This window comes from Cricetulus griseus, unplaced genomic scaffold, assembly GCF_003668045.3.
Source record: "Cricetulus griseus strain 17A/GY unplaced genomic scaffold, alternate assembly CriGri-PICRH-1.0 unplaced_scaffold_169, whole genome shotgun sequence".
NCBI classification, from domain to species: Eukaryota; Metazoa; Chordata; class Mammalia; order Rodentia; family Cricetidae; genus Cricetulus; species Cricetulus griseus.
This window is the reverse complement of record NW_023276885.1, coordinates 22,672-31,561: the sequence shown is the minus strand read 5'-3', so window position 1 is coordinate 31,561 and position 8,890 is coordinate 22,672. Positions and strand designations below refer to the sequence as shown.

The window sequence follows — 8,890 nt, the reverse complement described above, 5'->3', positions numbered from 1 at the left end:
CACAAGGCATCCAATTTAAAGACTAATTGTAAAGAAATTTCTTTGGGAAAAAAATGAAAATCCATTAAGCTGAACATCTAAAATTAGTTCTACTTTCTAATAAAACATACATAAAAGTGCATCATCAGAATAAGGAGTTCTTATGCCAGTTTGTATTGCAAATTTTCCAAACAATGCATCACACATAAACCCAATCTGGATGACAATTATGGATATAAACACAGCTTGGGGGTTTTGTTTTTCTTCCTTCTTAAAGGCAGTAATTTTTCTGAAATAGTTAATGCAACTGTTGCTAACAGAGTAATAATCGTACTCCTGGCTTCGCATACTAACCTGGACCTCTGAGCAAGTGCTGATGAGCCCAAGTAAGGGAGGTCACCAAACCCTAAATCCACTGTCAGTCATGTCGAGTCTTGTACCCTCCATTCTCCTTGTTTTCTTTCTTTCTTACTTTTTAAGCATCTGAAGACTACAGGTTGAGTTGGAAGATACTGTTTATGGACCATGAGGTGGTTTTACCTGTTCAGTCTCAGTTTTATTGAATTCTTGATAACAGGAGTAGGATTTGCAGGGAGAGCAGGGATATCAGAAAGGTCTGTACTGGATGTTTTCTGAGAGGCCAACAGAGAAGCCGATGCCCGAAGAGTTTCTGATTGAATCGCACTCGTCTCCATATCAACTTGTTCCTTTGTTTCTGTTTTATCATGTCAACTCAAATCAAGACAGTTAGCATCTTCACTTGTTACATCCTCGTCTGTTTATGTTTTCTGAGGACTTTCTTCCTTATGGAGTGAGGATGTTCTCTTGACTCCTGTTACAGGATTAGGTACTTTTGTTGCTGCATTTCCTGAAGGTCTAGGTGATGGGTTTACCAGACGTGTTAAGGAGACAACTCTGGAGACCTTAGGCTTTGGTGGTTGAGAAATGGCTGGCTGTGTGACAGTTTGAGGAGTACTTTCGCTTGATTGACCCCCTGAGCTTTCACTGGAATTTGCTTGTGGGACAGAAACCTCAGAAGCCTGGATGCTGGTCACAGATGCTGCGGTCACAGCTGGAGCAGGACTGTTTCTGCCCTGAGAGCTGCCAGAACTGTTCAATGGACTGGTCTTCATAGCACTAGTGGGTGAAGGCACAGACATGCTGTTATCACTGTCCATAGACAAGTCGAGGGTGCTGTCATTCAGAGCTGTTAACTTGACCCCTTCTGTAGAATGCTTTTTCCTTTTCTGAAGCATGTGACTTGGCAGCAGTTGATGGAGCTTTTTTCTTTTCACATGCATTGCAGCAATCTTCCTGTCCAACTCAAACATTTTGCTGTTTATTGCTTGCCTATAAACTGTATCCGTGAAAGACTGAGTGTCATAGGAAAGGTCAACACTGAGATTTTCAGAGTTTTCAGGTTTTTAAACACTAATCCAATCACCCACATTGTGCGGATTTCTTCCTTGTCAGGATTTTCTTTGAGGGCTGGAAATGAGTGGGGGTTCACATGCTCCAGTGTAATTAACTCATTCTTCTCCAAGCTTCCAACCAGGATGCGGATTTTTGATTCCACCAAGCCCACCCATTCCAGACGCTGCTTTTCCGTGGGTGCACTTGCTAAAAGTACAATATAATATTTTGTTGATAGTATAATTTGATGCAGAGCTAAAGAATCCTTTTAATGTGTCCTTTAAAGATTACTCCTTGCTTATCTCCCTCCATTATCTCTCTTCTTTCTCACTAAATCCTTCTAAATTTCATCTTCCTGTCTCTGCCATCTTCTTTCACACATCTCAATCCATACTCCCCATGTACTGTGTTTTTTGTACACAATTCTTATTTGTTTCTTCTGATGCATACAATTGCCCCCTAAAACTTCCTGTTCTTCTTTAAAGCCTCATTTCTTTCATAGTTTTACCCATTGGTCTGAAAGCTTGCAGTGAGCACAGTAATACAAGTCAGTATCAATCCCTGAGCTTGGATAGTTTTAAAACTAGTGCTCCATGCTTTGTTCTGCATAGTCATAAGCCCTATTTATCTGTGTGAAGATACTGAGTGAAGTAAAACTGAAGTGGGCTTGATTTTCAGGATTCTGTAGACTCTGTCCCTTATGCAGTGCTTCCTTGGTATATATTTTGCCACTGCAAATTATCATGGAGTGTGATGCAAAGATAAATAAACTGTTCCCGTACTGTGGTCATCGATGAGCTGCCATTAAGTAGAGTATGATAGGACTGACCTTGAAGGAGTAATGGACAAGAGACCTCCACTCAATTCTGCCTAGAGAAAAACATTTGAAGAGGGCTGCATTATTACTTGCACTATAGTTTAGATAATAACATGAGCAAAGTAGTTGCAATGGAAATTGTTCATATTATGAACTATACAAGACACAGAACCACTTTTAATACACAAAATCAACTAAGGACTTTAAAACCTGCCAGAAAGTCAATCAATCAATATAGGTATTACTCATTTTGAATAGTAAATTCATTAAAATATACTTATATGCAAACTAAATATAAAAAACCACAAAGAAGTGATCTACGCATATATCATCTTTTTGGATTCATGTCATTACTGTTTTTTAAAATTCTTTTCCACAAATACTATGAAGTGAAAGTTTTAATTCTTTAATAAGCTTTATTTAAATAACATTTTGACTTACTGTATCATTTCTTCCTTCTTGGCCCGGAAAGGTCTTCTACTTTCCTGTCACATTTCTTATGAAGCAGATTTTTGAAAATATCACACTTCATTTTCAACAAAAAATGAGAAAGCTCCCGGAGTTTCATGAAGCAGGAGTGAGTGTCTGCAGATTTTATGTACTGACTTTCTGGCAGGTTCTCATTTACCAACCAGGATTCTGTCTTGGCCTCTAGGCCATAACTTTCCTGCTTTTGGATTCACTGACGTAGCGCTCAGAGAAAATCTCTTGAAAATAGCTTTTTGTTTAACATGGAAGCTTTCTGAAAGACAAAACGTATATATTTCTATATATTGTTGCTTCCACTCCCCAGAAATCCTTTTTCCATATTTTCAACCTTCTCTTAACCTTTATAAAATGGTGTATTCCATTTGCAACATCAGAGTTTAAGGGTCATATTATTCTAGGGAACCAGTCTACTAAATGATGCTCATGGCAGTGTAAAAAAGTAGGCAAAAGTAATGAAAATTGCTGTGAGGATGTTCAGTCCCAGAGAAAGGTATTTTATGTTTTTCTTAACCAAATATTTAGAACTTGTTTATGGGAGAACTATAAAAATAAATGAAAACCTTTCCTAATAACCTAAGATATCTAGATCTTTTAGCTAAAATATGATGTATCTTATTTAATTGAAATCTTCAAAATTCTCTTAAGATTGTGATTTCCTCTGCAATGATTCCCATTCTAGGTCCTATGTTTGTTTCTTGATTACCTTACTGCTTTGTTTAGCGAAGACTCATTTTCTATGGGATCTCTGTAGAGTGTAGTAAAGAACAAAATTTAACCCATTATAGTAAGTAATATGACATATTTCCAATAGCAGTTTCTATACTGTTCACATAATTTGGCCAAAGAAAATTCTTATTTTTCCATCTAATACTTGTAAACTATCCTTTGTGAATGTCTGTTATAGACTACTCCTCTGTGTAATCAGTTTTCTTGAAATTTTAGCACTTTGTAAATGAATAAATTTGTAAGATATTTCAATACTATGAGTAACCCATGACTCACAATTCTAAAAGATATTCCTGATTAACCCTTTTTACATATAATTTGCCAGAAAATTTCTAGAGATAAGAATAAATATTTTATGATTATCAGTGATGAACCAGTAAAAGTGCTTTGGTTTGGAGGTTATATATCAAATACCACCATTTGGTTAAAAGTCCTTATTTAAGACTATATTACTTCACAGTTTTACTATTGTTTTCATACATAAGTCTGAATTGATTCAATTTGAGTTAATCAGTACAAATTGTATTAGTTTTCCTTAATTAATGTATTTGTCTAATGCTTATCTTTTCATCCATTCACCTATTTACATGATTAGGCAGTAAATATTTACTGGACTTTCTCTGTCACATCATAATTTAAATATTGTGAAATACAAAGATGAATCAGGCATAGTACCTGAACTCAGGTGGCACATAGGAAGATATCCCTCCTTATTCTCCTTACAGTCTCCCTGATTCTGTGTCATCTTAGAAAATCCTGTGTTACTTTCACCTTTTCCCAAACCTTAGCGTATCTTTTGACCTAGAATGAGCATGGAAATCAGCATATTTGAGGACACCCCATAACCTGTGGAAGACTTTTTTCAGTTGCTTAATATGTAGTATAATTGTCTTTTGGGTCTCTTTTAAATGTTACAGATACCATTTGTGTATACTATTTCTTTGCCCACATTTTCAATGTTAGTTGTTGCTGTGGCAACCAGCTCGAGGCCTCAGGGCAACTCATTTAAACTACAACATATACCTCTATTTTCTGACAAGTGACTTGTTGCCCAGTAAAATTTGTATTTCATATCAGATACTCTTTTGAACATGTGTGCACCAAATACTGTATAGTATACACTTATGCTAATTAAATTTGTGATTTGTGTAAATTCAAATTTAACTGGGTGTTTTCTCCTTTCCTTTTTAAATTTGGGCAAACTTAATTGAAAACTCTCAGTTTGAATTAATATTCAGCAGAGGAAACCTCTGGCTATTGGAGGTAATGGTCCACTAGACAGACTAGCTGCTATTGTCACAGTGTTGTCACTCACGTAATACTACTTTTTACTGTGATGCTGGGATCAAACCCAGTGTTTCATACATGCTAAACAAGCACTTTAAAAATTGTGATATGTCCTTAGTCAGGTGGGTGATTCTGTGATAAATCTTTCGTATCTTCTTAATGGACTTTTGTCCAACCAAGAATTAAGCAGTTTTCCATGACTATGAATTAACTGCTTAAAAATCTAGTTAGAAGGCAGATTTGAGGATATACACCATCAATCCCAGAATTTGAAAGGTAAGAGAATTAGGAGTTCAGAAGCACCGTGGCTGCATACCTAGTATAAGTCACTTTGGATTCTAAAGTATACTCCTGAAAAAATAACAAGAACCTCTTGATTGACCTTTTTACCTTGTCTGGATTTCCCCAGTCCTCCACCATAGGTTTTGGGGTTCTCAACATATATGCCCATTGTTATTCTCTCTGCTCTACTTTTAGAAGAAATGCAGGCTAAGCACATTCTTTTCCATTATTATATTAAGTTATGGGTACTCTTTCCAGTTGAATTGCAAAGTTAGACTGAAATTATAACCCTAATAGAGTAGCAGGCTCTTTGGGGTATTTTGAGTCTTGAATTGTCCATTGTTCATTTTTGGCATTTAAACATATATGTGGAGGTCTTATGGAAGGAATTGATGAAAGAAAATGATTGACAGACATAATTGAGAGAATATTCACATTGGGGATTCAAATATACCAAGTGAAGTGTCTGAAAAGAAATTAATCATGAGAATAACACAAATTATTGCATATATTTTAACACAAACTTTCACTAAAATTCTGTCTATATTTCAGATCAATCATTTTAACTTTAATATAGAAAATAAAAATGAAAACTTTTATAACATTAGATAGTTTGATTCATTTATGAAATACAAAAATAAAAGCCATGTTATTAACAAACGAAGAGAAGAAAGGGATAACTCTTTTACTTTTACAATTCTTTTGAAGGTAGGTTTCTCTGTATAGCTTTGGAGCCTGTCCTGGCATTTGTATCATACCTTTCTGCTATCTGTTTATCATCTACATTTGCTTAGGGGGTATTTCTTCAAATAGTAGAAATGATATACTGTCTCTTCAAATTACATTCTAGGATACATTGGTTATATTTGAGTCTTACATAACACCATATATAGAGATGAAAGCTTCATTTGAACATTCAAAGCCTTAATCTTATAAAATAATAGGTAAAAAAATTTAAGAATCCTTACATCATATCTTAATTTCCCAAGGAATACCTTAATTTCAGAAGCAATAAAGGCAAAAGGACAAAAAGTAATGACATTGTTTATATTAAAATTTAATTTTTACATGGAAAAGAGTTACCATAATTTGTCATTAATAAAATTACAAGTCAATAAGCAAGATTGGAGATAGCATGAGCCAAAAGTTTAATACCAGTAATCTATACATTATCTTAATGAAAAAGCAACAATGGAGAAAAGGATGGAAAAAAAGAGGGCAACTGACTATGGCATACTTTTCACCATTATTTGTTCACTTCCTCTATTAAGATAATTATGGTTTCCACAAAAATGAGCTTAGACATTGTTGTATCATTTGGGTCTATGAAGGTTATATTTCACAGAGAGAATCTTGAAGACAGAAGTTTCCAATCTTTTGACATTGCAGTATGATATTATCCACAAATGTGTTGGGCTGTATACATAAGTACCATGAGACACATGCAATCTGTGAGATGGAGGCTGGGTATACCTGTTATAAGACTTCCTTTTGGATTAGTCATGTTATATTCATCTTCTTCCAAAGAAACTAGCAATACTCCAGTAATTGCTGGACAAATTATCCTAGAAGGAACCACAGTGGGCATGAAAAACCAATTTTATATTAAACCAGTGGATTGGAGGTGCTTTTCACATGGTCACTTTCAGTTTACACTGCTATAAAAACCCCAAAGAATTAGCATTTTACAAACAACAGAAATCTTGCCTCTTAGGGTTCCAGAGGCTAACTCAAAGATCAAAAAGCCAACAGAATTGGTGTCCAGTGATATCTCTGTTGTTCATAAACAATATTTTGTTGCTCCATTATGGGATCATAGAAAGGTAAGATAATGCACCACAGACTCTTTTATGAGGAAATTAACTCAAGTTATAAATCTGTTCTCATGATGCATCAATCTCTTAGATATCTCCATTTTTAGCTTTTCTACAATAGAGATTGAATTTCACCCTATATGTTTAACCTAATTTATCCTGACTCTCACAAAAATAGGTAGCAGAATATGGTTACTGATTGTTACTAATTGGATCTTGGGGATGAAGGAAATAAGGCAAAGCTTCAGGGTTGGTGAGGCATGTCTTTTAAAGAGAAACCATAAATTACACTTAAGACCAGAAAAATATAAGTATCTTAATAATTCTGGAGAAGGTTGACTATTCTAAATTGAAAACCCTAGAAGGTTTAGGTGTCTAATGAGGGCTACTTTTGTTTTCAATGTGGTACTTTCCTGCTTCATCCTCTGAATGGTGAAATCCGTATCATGAGGAAGGTTTAATTCCTTGATATTTAGAGGTATTGAATGAATTAATCTGGAGCTACATGTCTCAGGATTTCTGGAGTGTGAGATGACAAAATTTCCCCGATCATGTACTTTAATTCATTTTTGTTATTAACTGGAACAAATAGACTAATTATAGTAAGGAAGATTTCTTTCTCTAGCCAACAGACATGAGAGTTTATCTCTACTGTTTGCAAGTACTTTGACCAGAGGATTATCTGTTCTTCTATATTACCTCTAAAAAGTGGTGTGTCTCTGGATACTAATTTGTCAGGATAGTAAAGAGGATTGTTATGTAGTAGATGTAGGATTGTTTGGTTAAAATGCAGAGCTTCAGTTTGTGTTCAGTATGATTTTTAGTGAAATGACAAGGCTTTTTCGTTTTTAGAGAAATGATTCCTGCATGACTTACAGATTGTACTTTGTTATTGACATTTAAATCCTGTCTAAGACATGGTAGTTTCTTCCTAATGAAGTGATGAACATATAGCCATGAAAAGTCCCTTTCATTGACCTTTGTCTCTTGGGATGAACATAATATTTACTTTTAATTAAATGATCCAGTGCTGAAGAGTAGCAAATACTAGATGAGAGTGCATTTCTAGCTTGAAGAGTTTTAAAATATGGATATAAATGTGAAAGCCAAGACTGAAGGAAAGATAATTTACTACAGTGATACCTAGTTGGCATGGACTTAACGTATCTCCTATGTATCTCTTATTCCTCTAGTATGCTTAACAAAGTGACTTTGTATTAGAAGTGAACAGAAGCTTGCTTAGGTCAATGTTACCTGAAAATGAGATTGTTGGTCTTCATTACTCACCTGCAGATTCATCTAATTGCTTTGAGAACAGTGGCAAAGGGGTTCTTAAAATATTCAGCTAGAAGGTGTCTGCCTCTGCTCAGGCTCATTATACAGGAAGGGTATTTAGGTTATCCCCTCCACTGTTGCTTTGGTTATCAGTTGGTGTTATCCTTTTAGAACTCTGGAAATCTCCCTAGTTCCAGATTTCTCCGAGAACCTATAATGGCTACTTCTATTATGGTATCTCTCATCCTGCTCTCCTCTATTATTCCACCAACTCAATCCTCTTGCTCCCGATTTCCTCCTCTTCCCTCCTTTTCTCCCCCTCTCTCCCAGCTTCCTCTCCCCAAACCGCTATGCTCCTAATTAGCTCAGGAGATCATGTTCCCTTCCCTTTCTCTGGGGAAACATGCATTCTTCTCTTGGGGTCCTCCTTGTTTCTTACTTCCTCTGGTGGTGTGGATTGTAGGCTGGTAATCCTTTGCTCTATGTCTAAAATCCATATATGAGTGAGTCCATACCATGTTTGTCTTTTTGTGACTTTTTACCTTACGCAGGATGGTTTCTTCTAGTTCCATCCATTTGCCTGTGAATTTCCAGATGTGAGGCACGGTCGTGGTTTTTCAGCAGTGTAGTAGATGAGGTTAAGTTTAGAAAACAAAATATTTCTTATGTCCTGGTGTCAGAGGGTTGCATGAACAGATGAGGAGGGCTTTCCCAGGGACGTACTGGAAGAGGAAGAGAGGAATGTTAAACTTTGAGTGGCTGAATACTATTCATCTGGAGTGAATCATTGGACCTTTTCTGCATGGGT

The 8,890-nt window shown here is 35.7% G+C and overlaps 1 pseudogene; it reads right to left on the bottom strand.

Moving 5' to 3' along the window:
- Positions 1 to 515: 515 nt before the first annotated feature.
- On the bottom strand, positions 516 to 5,162 carry LOC100757475 (annotated as a pseudogene).
- Positions 5,163 to 8,890: the final 3,728 nt, after the last annotated feature.